The sequence below is a fragment of the Callithrix jacchus genome, chromosome 8, assembly GCF_049354715.1.
Source record: "Callithrix jacchus isolate 240 chromosome 8, calJac240_pri, whole genome shotgun sequence".
Taxonomy (NCBI): Eukaryota; Metazoa; Chordata; class Mammalia; order Primates; family Cebidae; genus Callithrix; species Callithrix jacchus.
Window position 1 is genome coordinate 97,865,650 of NC_133509.1, and position 16,998 is coordinate 97,882,647.

Consider the following 16,998-nt stretch of genomic DNA (forward strand, 5'->3'; position numbering starts at 1 on the left):
AACAATCAGTGAGCTTCCAAACAGAACCTTCAAAATTACCCAGTCAGAGGGGCAAAAAGAAAAAGAAATAAAGAAAGCCTACAGGAATTGTGGGATACCATTTAGAGATCTTATTTATGTCTAATAGTAATATAAGAAGAAGAAAGAGAAAAAGAGCCAGAAAAGATATTAAAAGGCATAATGAATGAAAACTTTCCTAATCTGAGAAAGGAAGCCAGTAACCAGGTACAGGACGTTAAAAGGTCTCTGATCAAATTCAACCCAAAGAGGAGTTCACCAAGACACATAATAATCAAGCTATCAAAAATCAAAGACAAAGAAAAAATTCTGAGAGAACCAAGAGATAAGAAATACATCACAAAGGGGTCACAATATGACTATCCATGGACTTCTCAGCACAAACTTTGCAGGCCAAGAGAGAGTGGAATGATAGTCAATGTGCTGAAGGAAAATAATCACAAACCAAGAATACATCATCCAGAAAAGCTGCTTTTCATAAGTGAGGCATAAATAAAAACTTTCCAGACAAACAAAAGTTAAGGATGTCTCAACTAGGCATGCATTATGGGAATTGCTAAAATAATAACAATAATATATAAAAAATTATTTAAATTGAAACAAAAAACTGCTAATTACTAACATAAAGCTTACAAAAGCAGAAAACTGAATGATGTAAATAATACAGAGCAATATTCAGAATGCTCTAGTACTGTAATGGTGGTATGTGATTTTGCCTCTAGTAGGAGAGTTAAAGAATGAAATTATTAATAACAACTATAGCTAAAATAAATTGGAAAGGGATATATACTATAAAATGATAACATACATTTACAAAAAATATATAAACTTAAACACCAAAAACAAAATAGGAAAAAGTCAAAGTGTAGAGTTATTGTATGCAATCAAAGTTTCATTGTTATCCAAGCTTCAAATAGACTATTACAAGAGAAAGATGTTCTATGTAAGCCTCATGGTAACCAAAAAGCAAAAATTTGTGGGACACACACACACACACACACACACACACACACAGCCAGACAACAAGAGAGGAAGAAACAAAAAAGATCTAAAAACAACCAGAAAACAAATTTTTAAATGGAAATGGGAAGTCTTTACCCATCAATAATTATCTTGAATGTAAATAGATTAAATTCTCCAAAAAAACATTGTAGAGTGAATGGATGAATTTTAAAAAACAAGACCCAACTATATTCTTCCTACAATAAACTCACCTTGCTTTTAAGGGCACACATAAACTAAAATTGAAGGGATAGAAAAAAAGTTTTTTCAGGCAAATAGAAACCAAAAGAAAGTAGGGATAATAATATTTTTATCAGACAAAACAGATTTAAGTCAAAAACTGTAAAAGGAGAAAAAGAAAGACATGATAAAGAGGATATAACAATAGTAAATATATGTGCAAACAACAGTGGAGAACTTACATATCTAAAGAAAATATTCAAAGATTTGAAGGGAGAGATAGACTGCAATACAATAATAGTAGGAGACTTTAATACACCACTTTCAATAATGGGCAGATAAACCAAACAGAAAATTAATAGTGAACCACTAGACTTAAACACCACTTTGGACCAAATTGACCGAACAGGCATATACAAAACTTTTATCCAGCATGAGCAGAATACACATTTTCCTCAAGTACACATGGAACATTCTCCAGATATATCATATATTAGGACACGAAAAAATTCTTGGCAAATTTAAGATGATTAAAATTGTATCAAGTACCTTTCCAAGCACAATGATATGAAACTAGAAATCAATAAGTAGAGGAACTTAGGAAACTGTATATATATGGATATTAAATATGCTCCTGAACAACCAATAAATCAATTTTAAACATTTGAAGGGAAATTTAAAAATATCTTGAGACAAATGAAAATGGAAACACAGGATGCAGCAAAAGCAGTTCTAAGAGAGAAGTTTATAGCAATAAATCCCTATATCAAAAAGCAGAAAGATTACAAATAAATCACTTAATGTTATTCCTTGGTGGGGAGGGGGGAACAGCTAAGCCCAACATCAGCATATGAAAAGAAATATTAACAAATAAAAAAATAAGTGAAATAGAGACTAGAAAAACTATGACAGTCAATGAAACAAATGGTCAATGAAATTGAGAGTTGGTTTTGAAAAACTAAGCAAAACCAACAAATAAGGTAGAATAACCAAGAAAAAAAAGACTCAAAGTCAGAAATGAAAGAAGAGACATTATAGCTGACCACACAGAAAAACAAAGGCTCATCAGAGAGTAATGTGAACAATTATATTCCAAAACATTGGATAACCTAGAAGAAATGGATAAATTCCTAGACACATACAACTTACCAAGACTGAATCACAAAGAAATAGAAAATCTGAACAGACCAATAACAAGAAGATTGAATCAGTAATAAGAAGTCTCCCATCAAAGAAAAGCCTAAAATCTGATGGCTTCACTGCTTAATTCTACCAAACATTTAAAGACACACTAATGTCAACCCTTCTCAAATTCTCCAAAAAATTAGAAGAGAGAACAGTTTCAAACTCATTCTACAAGGCCAGCATTACCCTTATACCAAAGCCAGACAAGGACATCACAAGAAATAAAACTACAGGACAATATCCTTGATTAACATAAATGTAAAATTCCTCAACAAAATAATACCAAATCAAACTCAACAATACATTAAAAGGATTATTTACCATGATGAAACTGAATTTATGCCTGGGATGCAAAGATGTTTCAACATATGCAAATCAATAAACATGTGGATCACATTAACAGACTAAGGGACAAAAATCATATGATCCCCTAATTAGATGCAGAAAACGCAATGACAAATTCAATATCCTTTCATGATAAAAACATTCAATAAATTAGATATAAAAGAAACATACTTTAACACGATAAAGCCTACATGTAATAAGCCCATAGCTAACATTATACTCAACAGTGAAAAATTGAAATCCTTTCCTGGAAGATCCAAATAGAAGGGAAGGATCCCCATTCTTATCACTTCTATTCAACATAGTATTGGAAGTTCTTACCAGAGCAATAAGGCAAGAAAAAGAAATAAACGACATCCAAATAGGAAAGGAAGAAATGAAACTGTCACTATATGCTGACAACATGATCTTATATAGAGAAAATCATAAAGAGTCCATGACACACTGTTAGAACTGATAAACAAATTCACTAAAGATACAGGATTTTTAAAAATCAACATTCAAAAATCAGTAGTGTTGCACTACACTAACAAATATACAAGGAACTGAACTCAACAGAAAGAAAATAATAGTAATGCAATTAAGAAATGGGCAAGAGCTCTTAATAAACATTTCTCAAAAGAAAACATATGAATGGCTAACAAATTAATTAAAAATGCTCAATATCACTAATTTTTTAAGAGATACAAATTAAAACCACAAGATAACATCTCACACTTGTTGGAATTGGCTATTTTCAAAAAAACAAAAAACAAGTGTTGGCAAAGATGTAGAAAAAATAGAACATTTTTATACTGGTGGTGGGAATGTAAATTAATATAACCATTATGGAAAATGGTATGGAGGTTTCTTAATAAACTGAAAATCGAATTACTATATGATCCAGCAATCTCACTTCTAGGTTATTTATCTGAGGCTTTGAAATCATTAACTGTGTCAAAGAAATGTCTGCACTCCTGTGTTCACTGCAGCACTATTCACAATAGACTAATTATAGAATCAACCTACATACCCATCAACAGAAAAAGAAAGAAAATGCAGCATATATACACAGTGAAAAAGGAAGAAATTCTATCATTTGCGACAACATGGATGGAACTGGAGAACATTAGGCTAAGAGAAATAAGCCAGAAAGACAAATAGACATGTTCTCACTTAATATGGGGACCAAAAACCAACTGAATTTATAGAAGCAGAGAGTAGAATGGTGGATACCAGAGGCTGGAGGACATGGGAGGAATGGGGAGGTAATAGTCAAAGCATACAAAGCCTGAGTTAGATAAAAGAAGACGTTTGATTTTTTTGGGCCTAATGCACAGCATGGGGATGATAACTAATAATTGAGTATTGCACATTTCAGTATCACTAAGAGAATAAATTTCAAATGTTCTCAACACAAAAAAATTAAATATTTGAGGTAATGGATATATTAATTTGCTTGATTTAATCATTACATATTGTATTTAAAAATCATCTCTACCCTACAAATGTATATAATATAAATATATATAACCATAATTTGACAGTATATAATTTAACATTTTTAAACATGTCTACTTTGCTTTCTTTTCAGCTGTACAGGTTTTTTTCATTGTGAATCTTTCTATTCTACTTGATATCAAATGAAAATCCTGCTGAGAATTTTCATCACCAAACTGGAAAAAGCCAAGATCAAGTATCTCTTAATACAGAAGGGACAACGATACATGGATATCAAGGCCAGTCAGTTAGAAGTGCTCAGCTATATTTTCACGTACTCTTCAGATCACCGTTTTGGCAGACAGCAGGTTCTGGAGTCAGACTGCCTGTGCTCAAATCCCAGCTCTTCAGCTAGTAGGCTGAATAACCCTAGGAAAGTTTAGTCACCTCTGTGCCTCAGTTTCCTTAGGAAAGGATAGCATGGTGGTGAATGCCTGTAATCCCAGCTATCCAGGAGGCTGAGGTGGGAGAATTGCTTGAACCCAGGAGGCAAATGTTGCAGTGAGCTGAGATTGTGCCACTGTACTCCAGCCTGGGTGACAGAGCAAGACTCGGTCTCAAAAAAAAAAAAAAGAAAGAAAGAAAAAGAAAAGAAATTATCTGGTGTGATGCATGAAATGCTAAGCACAGGGTATGAAAAATAGCTTCTGCTTAAAAATTCTAATTAGTAATAGTAGTATCAGAATCAACGCTGAAATGTAAGGAAGGTAAACACCATTCATCCTTTGGGTCCTGAAGACTAAATAATATTGACACACACCCAGATAGGAGATGCAAGCAATAGTGCAAGTCACAGAAGAGCACAAAATAATGAGCTCAATGAGGATTACACAGGGTTTGAGATGCCTACAGGATATTGTGGTGGAGAGATCTAACAAACAGAGGGGAATCTTTGTCTGGAACTCAAGAGAGAATGAGTGAGAGCTGGAGGTGGAGACTTGGGAACCATTAGAATCTGCATCAAAGTTCAAATATTGACGTGTGATCCTAGAGGAAGAAAAATTCAATGAAGGAAGTTAGAGGGCTAAGACTAGAACCTCAGGCAACAGTGGTATCTAAGGGAACATGAAAGGAACGCAAAGCTGGAAAATAAACTCAATAGAATAATCCTGCCAGGGAAGTAGGAGGCAAGCAGGAAAGGGTGGTGTCGTGAAAACCAGAGCAGAGAGAAAAAGGAAAATTTCCAGAAGGACAGTGTATAAAATAGTGTCGACTGCTGCAGAGACTAACAACTTTTTAAAAACAACTTAAAAAGTTCACAGAATGCTTTCTTTAAGATGCATTTTGGGTTTTTTGTTTTGTTTTGTTTTTTGAAACGGAGTATCACTCTATCGCCAGGCTGGAGTGCAGTGGCAGGTTCTTGGCTCACTGCAACCTCCAACTCCCGGGTTCAAGCGATTCTCCTGCCTCAGCCTCCCAAGTAGCAGGGATTACAGGCACACGCCAACACGCCCAGCTAATTTTTGTATTATTTGTAGAGACAGGGTTTCACCATGTTGGCCAGTATAGTCTTGAACTCCTGACCTCGTGATCCACCCACCTCGGCCCCCAAAGTGCTGGAATTACAGGCATGAGCCATCGTGCCCAGCCAACATGCATTTGTTTTTAATAGAATATGGATTTTAGTTTGGAAAAGTAGAAACGATAAGAGTAATGAATAGAAACTGAAGCACAGGAGAATCTATCAAATTCAATGTGATACGCTTTTTGAGCACCTATAGTGCAGACACAGATTATCCAAAAATCATGCAAAACTAATAATTACAAATTCTTTAATCCTTCTCATCTGTTTCTCTTCTTGAAAAGCAAGTTTTATGGTGTGAACATTTCATATTATGGAACTGGCTGCAAGCTTTAACTCTATTCATGTGCGTTACTTGATCAGCAAACATTCCTAACTGCTCTCTCTCCACTAGAATGCAAAGCATGTCATCTCAACAATGGAAGCTATGCAAGCCAACCTAATTATTAATACACCCACTGGCTTTTCCAAACATATGCTTAAATGTCTTCTTCCTTCTATGATTTGATAGCCTAGTATTGCAAAACAAGAAACCTCACTTGTTTAATTGCCATAATAACCAATTGTCTTTTAGCTTTATGGGGAGGCACTGGCCACTAGGTGGAGAAAGACACCCAGTGACCCCCTAGGCAAAGACATGAACTGAATTTTTACCTCCCTAGATTCACTTAGTAACTCTCTAGACAGTAGGTTGAATTCAGTTGTGAACAAAAGAAATGTCTATGAATGGTGATGGCAAGTATTCCATGCACTTAGGGGTCATTACTCTTTTCCCTGGAATCTATGCTTTCACCATCCAAGAATGAGTCCCTGCCCTTCTGATCAAGATAACCCTCAGAATTTGAATTAATGAGTCTTATTGTTCTGTCTCTCAGCCTTGAGCCTCTGCGTAGCCCCAGGAAACACAGTGCTAGCTACATCTGCGAAATAGAAGGAATTATTCTCCTCCATCCCCTCCTCCAGCCACTGTGCCACCCTGAGATACCACCTTTGCCCTTAAAACATGTAAACCATATCATCCAGAAATCATTACATTTTTACTGGAAACTAAAGGACAAAAGGTCTTCAGGACCTAAAGGAATAAAACTCTTAAGGGTTAAGTTTTAGAATCACAACTGGCACACTCATAGGACCTGCCTTGATCTAGAATAATAGTAAATTGCTCATTATCTTTGAATAACTAATATGAATAATATTTTATAAAGAAATTTGTTTCTCTAGCCAAGAGACATTTTTGTTCAAACAAATTAATTAGTTGCTTATAAAACTTTTTCTACATGCTTTATTTCTCAAACTTTTAAAATCAGAGCATAATATTACATTCTTTTACTTCCTAATCTCCTCTGATTATACATCTCTCCTATTTTTAATGTATTAATCACTTTTACAAAAGATCTTAAATATGGACTTTTATCTATCTCTTCAAATAGTTATGCACTTATTTCTCATCCCTTATTTAAACAGTTAGGCATGTCCAAATATATGACTTATTTGCTGAAAAATATTTTCCTACTTTCCAGTTGATCAGTGTTAACAGAGAGGAAAAATAAGAACAGACATAATTGTTTCACAGACTTCATTACCTTCTTGCCCAAGAATATTCTAGCATTTGTCTTTTCAAAACTTGTATTATAAAAATTAAAAAATTAAAAGTGGAATAATGGATGTACAGAGAGGTGAATAATAAAAGCTACAAAGGAAACCGAATGGAATTGAATGAAGCGAGGACTAAATGGAAAATATCTGATGAGGTCTCAAAGTTGCATCTGAAGACCTTGTTGGTTTTTACCCAGACTCATTCCTTTCCAACCATAGGTCTTTTCAGAATTGATTCCTTACTCCTTTCATCTTCAGCTGCTGTTTCCTCTGATGTTTTAGATCTCCTGAAGATGCCAGTAGTTCTAAAGGTAACCATTATTTTATGGAGAAATTACTATGATTAACTTAATCTTTTATTCAGCTAGACTACTTCAGCCTTCAAGAAACCATGTCCCGTGCACATGTGCAAACTCCATGCACGTACAAAATCACAAAAATTTAGAGTAGAGACCTTAGGCAGCATCTGATCCTGGTCCCCTCACTGAATGCCAGGACATTAAAGCCTGGCACAGAGAAGCACCTTCCTCCATATCTCATAATGATGGGTAGTGAATTTCACCCATAAAACAGTGCTCCTCGTTCCTGATCCAGTGCTCATCCAAGTTATCCTGGTCCGGTGCTCATCCAAGTTAAGATCATCCTGATGTACAGTGGAGTTCAGCCTAACACAAATGTCCTCATCACACTGATGGAGAACAGTGGAAACTCTATGATTCCTATCGGAAGAAATAAGCTGAGTAGTGGTCTGTACAGCTCAGAGTTCTCTGACAGTCTGGGCTTATTACATGATGGGCTAGCAGAGCCATTAGCTCAAGCTTCAAATGTAGGCATTTCACCTTAAAATTCAAGTGATATTAAATGTTTAGTTACAGAAAGACAAAAGTGGGACTGAAAGACACTCTCCACATGACTTGAAACTTGGATCCCTTGCAAGTTTCAACCCTGGAACTTTCAACCCTGGGTGACCACCCTGTGGGACTCCAGGATCTTATGAATAACACAATCATGTTGCATGATGCGTCGCATGGGATGTTAACATCATTGATTTGTTCAATGCAATTATGTAAACTATATAGATGCTTTGGTATTTCACTTCTTTATATACCAGAAGATTTAAAAATGAAAGAGCTCTTTCTGGAGAAGCTCTGGTAACAGAAGTATGACCAGGTCATTTGTAGGAAAATAGGGAATTCATCTCATAAAAACAGAGGCACCACTCACAAATCCTTTCCCTCTGCCAGACATTCTGTTTGGAGCTTTGTAATACCACATCATGAAATAATACATGATTCTCTGCAATCTTCACAGTACCTCATGGCCTCGGTACTATGATCACACCCAGTTCACAATGAGGAAACTGGGTACTTAGGTTAAGCACTCAAGCACATACAATTGGTAAGTAGTTAAGCCAGCACTACAAAGAACCCACTATTGGTTGACACCAAAGCCATGTTCCGGCCACTCTGGATCACCATCTCCCACGGTGGGTTACTTTTTATGAAGCAATCCTAATGCTTCAAGAAAATCACCAGGAGATCTTCACTTCCCACTTCGGGACCTGTCAGTCACATATTAAGTTCTTCTCCTCAGCTGGTGGTCCCCATAAGTTAATAACATAGAGGACGTGAAGTGCTACAGCTTGTCCTAAAGAGGTGAGTGCTTGTGGGAGGGTCTACATAATACTGAAAACCGAAAGTCAGTGGCATGACGACTAACTACTGATTGACTTACCTGTGATCCTACATCCTTTCCCCAAGCTTTGTGTCTGACTCGCTTCTGACATGAACCATTTCTGGTCACTGTTTTACATTATAATCTATTGAATGGTGCAATTATGGCTTGTTCTTCAGGTTTGCTGTCAACTTCAAAACAATAACCAAATCCTGTTTCTGTGTCTTTCTCCATAAACTCTAAAGGACAACATTTTTGTCCAGTATTCCCTCAGAGCCCATGATATGCCACACCACCTCAAAGCCTAAGGTATGTGAGCTGCTCACCCAGGAATGGGACCGGGTAAAGTCAGAAGGCTGGGAGAGTTTGTCTTCAGTGTCTCTCTTCACTTGTTCTCCACACAAGTGTCTTCTGTTCTGCTCTTCCTGGACCTCCTCTACTGCCCTGGATTCCTGTAGTTAGGTTGGTAATGATATTACTAAGAGCCGTATGTGTTTGTGTCTGTCTAGTCACTGTTCCTCACTCCTCCAGAAGACACCTGGAGGAAGTAAAGCCATTGGTAGAATTTCAGACACTGCACACCTTGGTAGAAACGCAGTTTCTGGAAATAGTGGCCGCTATGACAGGTAAGGGATGATTTGCTCACACAAGTTGTTACTTCCTAATGCTCATTTCTACATCTCAGACCATGCATGGCCAAGTATGTACCTTCTTCCTTGTATCAAGCTGAGGAAGCCTAGGAAAGACAGAGCCACCCAGTGGAGAGGCCTCACGAAAAAATTCAGCCCAAGAGGCAGAACACAGTGTCTGGAGGATTCAAGGCTACAGAGAAAGGAAGTGGTCTGGGCAAGCTGTCAGTGTCAGGAGTATCACACACACTAGCAGGTGGGTGGAACAAGGAGGAGATTCACCCTGGAGCAGTCACATTCAGAGATGCAGAGAGAAAAGAATCACTGGGAAGACAGGGCTCAGCAGCCAGGCTCGGGGGAAGGAGCACTGCCTGAATCTCTGGCATACCGAGGGCCAGGCTAACACAGGTCCCTGACTCTAAAGGGAACAAGATGCTAGGCAGGTAGCAGAGATATTAATTTGGCTCAGGAAATAAGACAAGAATCTCTCTCTTGAGTATAAGTGCAAAGCCTGCGTCCCAGGGCAAAACTTCCCTCATCATAATGGAGATACAAGTTCAAGGCTCGACTTGGTACTCTGGACCCTAGACAGAGCCCTGCTAAGTCACTGGATTGTGGTCAGGGTAGATCCATCCTTGAGATGCAGAGTCGACTGTCCCAGAAGCTGAGAGAGCAGTGACTCCAGGTTGGAGATACGAGGTGTGGTCAGGGAGGGCCCACATAACACTTTATGCTAACTAAGAAAAGGCATCCCATTCAGACCAAGGTAAACCTGTGGACACAGTGCTTGGCACGTGCACAGCATTTCTGTGTTATTTGGAAAGATGCCCCTCCCAGTTGGACCTAGGCCTGTACAGGACACAGCCTGATGTGTGGAAAACAGACTAGATTCTGGCCTCCTCATTGTTAGATAATATTAGGAGTCAGCTTGACTGGATTGAGGGATGCCTAGATGGCTAGTGAAGCATTGTTTCTGGGTGTGTCGGTAGGGGTGTTTCAGGAAGAGATTGACATGTGAGTCAGTGGACTGACAGAGGAAGACCTCCCCTCCACGCGGGCCCATCTGGGACAAAACTGTCAGGAGAAGGGGTATTCACCTTTTCCACTGTCTCTCTCCCCTCCAGAGCAGGACCTTTTTCTCCTCCTGCCTTTAGACATTGGACTCCAGGTTCTTCAGCTTGCAGACTCTGGGACTTGTACCAGCAGCCTCCCAGGGGGCTCTTGGGCCTGAGGGCTGCACTGTCAGCTTCCCTGGTTCTGAGGCTTTGGACAGAAACTAAACCACACTACCAGCTTTGAGCCATGCGACCAGCTTCTAACATTCTCCAGCCTGCACTTGGCCTATTGTGGGCCTTTGTGACTGTGAGCCAATTCTTCCTAATAAATCTTCCATGTATCCTACTGATTCTGTCTCTGCTGACCGCTGACTAATGCAGGTACCCTTGGGCAGTGAACAACCTGTCAAACAGTACCCAGCAGACCTGGAAGGCACAGTGACTTCACAGAGAGAAGTTTGTTCTAGAAAGGTCCGGAACTGAGGGTAATGGAAGGGTTTTCTTTCTCCCTTCTAACGCATAACCAAGCTTCCTCCTCAAACCCTATGGGATATAAAAAGCAGAATCCAGTGGAACCTGCATCAGTATATACTCAACAGACTTTTCTTCTCTCCTAGAAAGGACATTTAAATATCAATTCAAGCTAAGAAAACTGAGAAACTCCAGAATATATGCTTTGGCAAAAACATTAGTATTCCGTAACTTCCTTTTCATAGTCAAGTTATGTTCCTTCTTTGTTTTTTTGAGGCTTTTAAGCAGAGTTTTTGCTATCTTTGAGCAAGCAGAAGATAAGGTGGACAGATGCACCATTCAGAGGCCAAGTTCCATACAGCAGTTTCGTTTTTGTTTTGTTTTGTTTTTTCTAGAAGTAACATCTGGCTCTATGGCTTTCTCCCCACGGAGACTCAGCGGCTGTGAACGTGGCTGGCTGCTTGGCTTGCTTCACAGCTGTGGGGCCGCATCCCAAGTTGCTCCAGCATGGGCTGCAGCTGTGCAACATCTGACTTCATTCTTCCACGTTCCTCCACCCCCTTCCCCCCTTGTCCTTTTACTTGAAGCAGACCCCCAAGAAGTCCAGGCAAAACTCTGGAAGACATGGGTTAGTGTCAGCACTCTGTCCCCTGGCCCTTGGTAGCCATTAGAAGTAAAACCACACTTTGTAGGGACCAGTGTTCTGTCATCATGTTAATAGTGTGAGGAAGAGGTTAAACTCTTTGGACAGGCAAGACCTGGGGGAAAAATGAGTTTCTACTCACAAGGGAGATGGAAAGAAAAATCTTTTTTGGAGAATGGGGCCTTTTCTGTCAGTGAGGCCTGAAGGTTAAAAATGAACAGCAGAGCCTATAAAGCTGCTTACAAAGAATGGAGAGCAGCAGTCCCTAAGGATCCAGAAATACCCATGAACTGGAAGGATTTCAGTTCTGGTAATTCTTTGAAAACAGTGTTTTTATTTTCTAAGTGATACATACTCATTAAAGAACCTATAAAAAGAGAAAGAAAAATATATATACCTAGAGAGAATCATGCTTCTTCCATCCAGACTCAGCCCATTTGGGACACTGCCTTCTTTCCCCTTTTTTCTTATGTATAGAATTCTGGAGAGTTAGGCTTATCCCTAGATTTAATCATATATGATATACGTTTATATGTGTACAATATTAAATTATACAAATTTTGCCATGTAATTAATGTTCTTTGTGACAACTTTTAAGGGTGTATAATTGAGCAGTTATGGCAATTTTCTAAATCTATTATGATTTTGTTTTAATGGACACTAAAGAGACATTTTATAGAAACAAACAAAAGCAGTAAAAAAAAATTGGATTTAGGCAATAAGAAGAAAGATAAAGTAAACTCCAAGGTTTATTTACATAGCCCAGAGGCTAGCAGGATGGTGATATCAAGAGCAGAAATATTGAACCAAGAAAGAGCTTTAGAGGTTGGCCCGGCCCCTCAAAGTATAGTCCAGGAACCACCAACATCGGCATCACCTGGGAGCTTGCTAGAGGTGCAGAACCTTCTCCTCCACCTCAGACCTATTGAATCAGAATCTGCGTCTTAAAAGGACCTTCAGATAGTTGATATGCACAACAAAGACTGAGAATCACTGGTCAATACAATCCCTTCCCCTAACCAGAATCTGGCTGCAGTCACACAGCTATATAGTGGAGATCTGGTCTTTGGTTCTATCAAACCAAAATCTATCTTACTCAATATCTAGTAATAATACAAAATAATATTTATCAGGAACTAAGTGCCAGGAATGATTCTGTTTTGCATTTAATGCTTGCAACAACCATGTTAGCACCCTTTTTATGATCAAAAAACTGGGTTTCAAGTAACTTGCCCAAGATGCCATATTAACTGGCAGAACTGAGATTGAACCCTGGGTTTCTGTCTTCACAGCTTAAACTCCTAACCACCAAACTAAACTGGAGGACGGATGGATGGAGGGATGGGTGGGTGGGTGGACAATGGGCCATTTTTCTGTACTTTAGCCCAGCTAAACTGACAAGTATCTCATTTAATTATGTTAGGGAGATACTTAAGTATGTTTGGGAGAGTAGCTATATTAATATGCGTTTTGATGAATCTGAATCAAAGACGTCTATTTCCAAAGCCCCACCTGCTCTGAAACAGTCACTACACCAAAACTGCACAAGAAAACAGTGTGCTAGGGTTGGCCCTAATGGCTGCAAATCATTATAGGACAACATAAGGAGTTTTACACCTCTAAGAAATGGGCTGTATGTTAGTCTTCTCTCTATTGGACTGCTGTTTTCTGTTTACCTATGGGTATCTTCTCCCAGTTCATTTATTCACTGTAATCTTTATCATACCTATTATTAGTTATTATGGGGCTGCTCAAGAGATTGTGATGATCAAAGCAGACGTCCCTACCCTTATACCATCTGCTAAAGGGAAATACAAAAATTAAATGAATAACTGCATAAACATACACTTAACTTCAAGCTGTGCTGTGAAGGAAAACTACATAGCTGAGAAAAGACAGCAGGGGGTGGTAACCTTGCCTTGAAGTCAGTCTCACTTTTCACTACCCATCCCTAAAGTTTCACACATAGTTGACCTTCTTCTATCATTATTTCTTCACATAAACACCAAACTTGTTTTGCAAATATTCACATTCTTCCAAAATTTCATCACTCCCCAACTCCCCCCAGCAAATTCAGCATCTGTGCTAGTTTCCTTCTGCTGCTGTAAGAAATTACCACAAGTTTAGGGGCCTAAAAGAAAACAAATTTATTAGCTTACAATTCTGGAGATAAGAAGTCCAAATGGACATTACTAGGCTAAAATCAAGGTATCAGCAGGACTAGGTTCCTTTTGGAGGCTCTACGGGAGAACAGGCTTCCTCGGCTTTTCCAGCTTCTAGAGGCTGCTCCCATTGGCTTGCAGTCTTCTTCTACCAACAATTTCATTACCTTTCTCTACTTGTCATCACAGCTCCTTCTGTGACTCTGATTCTCAAGTCTCTCTCTTTCCCTTACAAGGACTCCTTTGATTACACTGATTCCACGTGGATAATCCAGGATAATACTCTCTGTCTCAAGATCCCTAATTTAATCACAGCTTCAAAGTCGCTTTTGACATGCATAGGTCCAGAAGATTAGGATGTGCCCATCTTTGGGGCCATGATTCTGCCTACCACAGTATGTTCCTTTTTTCTCCTGTGCCCTGTTCCTAGGCTCTGTCTCAATATATTGCCTTCGTCCTATTACCCACCATGTCCTTCTCATTCTTTCCCCTCAGAATAAAGCCGTGTCATGGTTCCAGTAACACGTCAGCCAAACAGGAAGAAGGAAGCATAATGGGCAATCCCTGAGCCACGACTTTTCCACTGGAGCACAACCATTCTTTTTGTTTTGTTTTTTCAAACAAAACTATTGTCTTGGATCTGACTTTCTAAAAATCAAAACATCACATTTCCTGGTTCAGAATGTGCCTACAAAACAATAGGAGGCTGTCATTTTTTCCAGGTAACTTGTATAAAGGAAAAAGTTACAGTGAAACAGTTCATTATATTGATACAGACAATGAGAAGGTCAATTAGGAAGTATACATCCAAAGCACATCCAATTCTGAAATCTATTCTAAAAAAAGTAATTAGGGGTGGGCACAAAGGTGCACAAATGTTAATGATGAAGAGTAGAGAAAAATCTCAACGTTCAAGATTACAGAATCAATTTTATCAATTATTACATATCCTGTGCAGAGAGTCACTATGTAGCCTTTAAAATGAATATTGTGGTACATATTAAGTGACATGAAATAGAGTGAGGACATCAATTTTCAGAACAATACAACATGGTTGATTAATATATATTATACCCAGTTACATTACTAAGATTATATCCAGTTATAAACAATCACAAGGAGGTTATTTTCTTCTTTTGGCTATGGTTTTCTAATTGCCCCACTGTAATTTACATTACTAAACCATAAAAAAAGCAAAGTAGGATTTACTGATGAAAGCATGCAAATATTTTTAAAATTTTAATAATAGCAATAGTAACTAGAACGCATGTAGTCCTTTGCAGTTTGAAAACCATATTCTCACGCAACTTTGTATCCCCATAAAGTGATGTGGACACTAACAAGGAATATTTACACTCAAAACGATCCATGAGAATCCACACAGCTTAAGTAGCAGATACAAGATCCCCCTTCTCCCGTTGCCTGCAATGATCCTGTCTCAGAGGCCGACTGCGCTTTTTCAATGTGCCACACTTATTGCCAATGTAGGGCTGGTACGTTGGCTCTTCCCTCTGCCTGGAAAACTCTTCCCACAGATCTTGACAGAGCTGGCTCCTTCTTATTATATAAGACTCAATTCAAATGTCATCTTCTCGAAGAAGTCTTCCCTCACCATCTGGTGGAAAATGTTTCTCCTTCTACCGCCTCTCCTAGTCACAGTTTTCTTCATGACATACATCTGAAATTATCTCATTCATTACATTGCTTACTTGTGTATAGTTTGCTTCTCCCTGAACCTACCCACCACCACTACCCTCTTTGCCCTCCTAAAATGTAAAGCACACAAAAGCCAGGCTATTTTTTACCCTGTTTAATTCCTAGAACATTAGAACATGTCTCACATTTAGGAGATCCTTAATACATTTGTGTTATGTAATTATCAGAACAAGTTAATTTTGAAGAAACTTCATCTATTGCATTATAGAACATTGACTATAAAAGGGTTTTCAAATTTTTTTCTTTGTAACATTTCTTACCATGTTTTAATTGAATTATGATTTACATTAAATGCACAGGTCTTAAATGTATAGTTCCATAAATTTTGACAATTACAAACCTACTTAACTCACATCTCAATCAAAGCATTTCAGTCACTCCAGAAAGTTTATTTTGCCCCTCCTATTCATCTCCGCAGAGGCAAAAATTATTCGATTTCTGGCACCCAGATTAGTTTTCCCTGCTCTTAAACTTCATGTAAAAGAAATGATATAATAGTATGCTTTTGGGAGCAGGGAGGCTGGCTATTTTCACTCAAAATTTTACCCCTAAAATTGAACCATACTGTTACATTTAGTCATAATTATTTATTCTCATTGTTGTGTAGTGTTCCATTATAGAAATATTTTTCTATTTTATTTTTCTATTTTTCTGTTGATGTATATGTGGTTTATTCTCAGGCTTTTGGGGTATTACAATGAAAGCTGATATGAACATTCTTAGACAAGTCTTTTGTGACATATATTTTCATTCTCTTAGGTAAATACCCAGGAGTAAAATGTGTTTTAAACCAATCTGACAGCTCAGTGTAGCCACACAAGTATGCTCAGGCAACAGAGGAACCACCTAGCCAATCCACAGAATCAGAACAAATTACTGCATTTTGAATTGGTTATCATGCAGCAATGAAAACTAAAAGGTATTTAATCTCATGTTCCCTGAACAAGACTGCCTGGTTTTGGATCTCGGCTCTTTCACGTAGCAGCTACATGAACTCAGGCAAGGTATCCAACCTCTCGGTGGAGCTAGATGTCCAACCCTTCTTCCTCATCCACAGTTTCCACTGGGTACATGCCCATCCAGCTAGACTACATTTCCCAGCCTCTCTCACACTTAGTAACCACATGACTGAAAAATGTGAGCTGAATCAACGTGTGCTATTTCTGAGCCTGCACCTTAAGATATTGGGCATGTACTTCTTCATATCTGCTTCCCTTTCTAAAAGACTGAGACATAGATGTGCTCACAATCTAGCTTTAATCATGCAAAGACAAAGACAATCCTCTAGAAAATGATGGGGAAACAAGATGTAAGAAACATG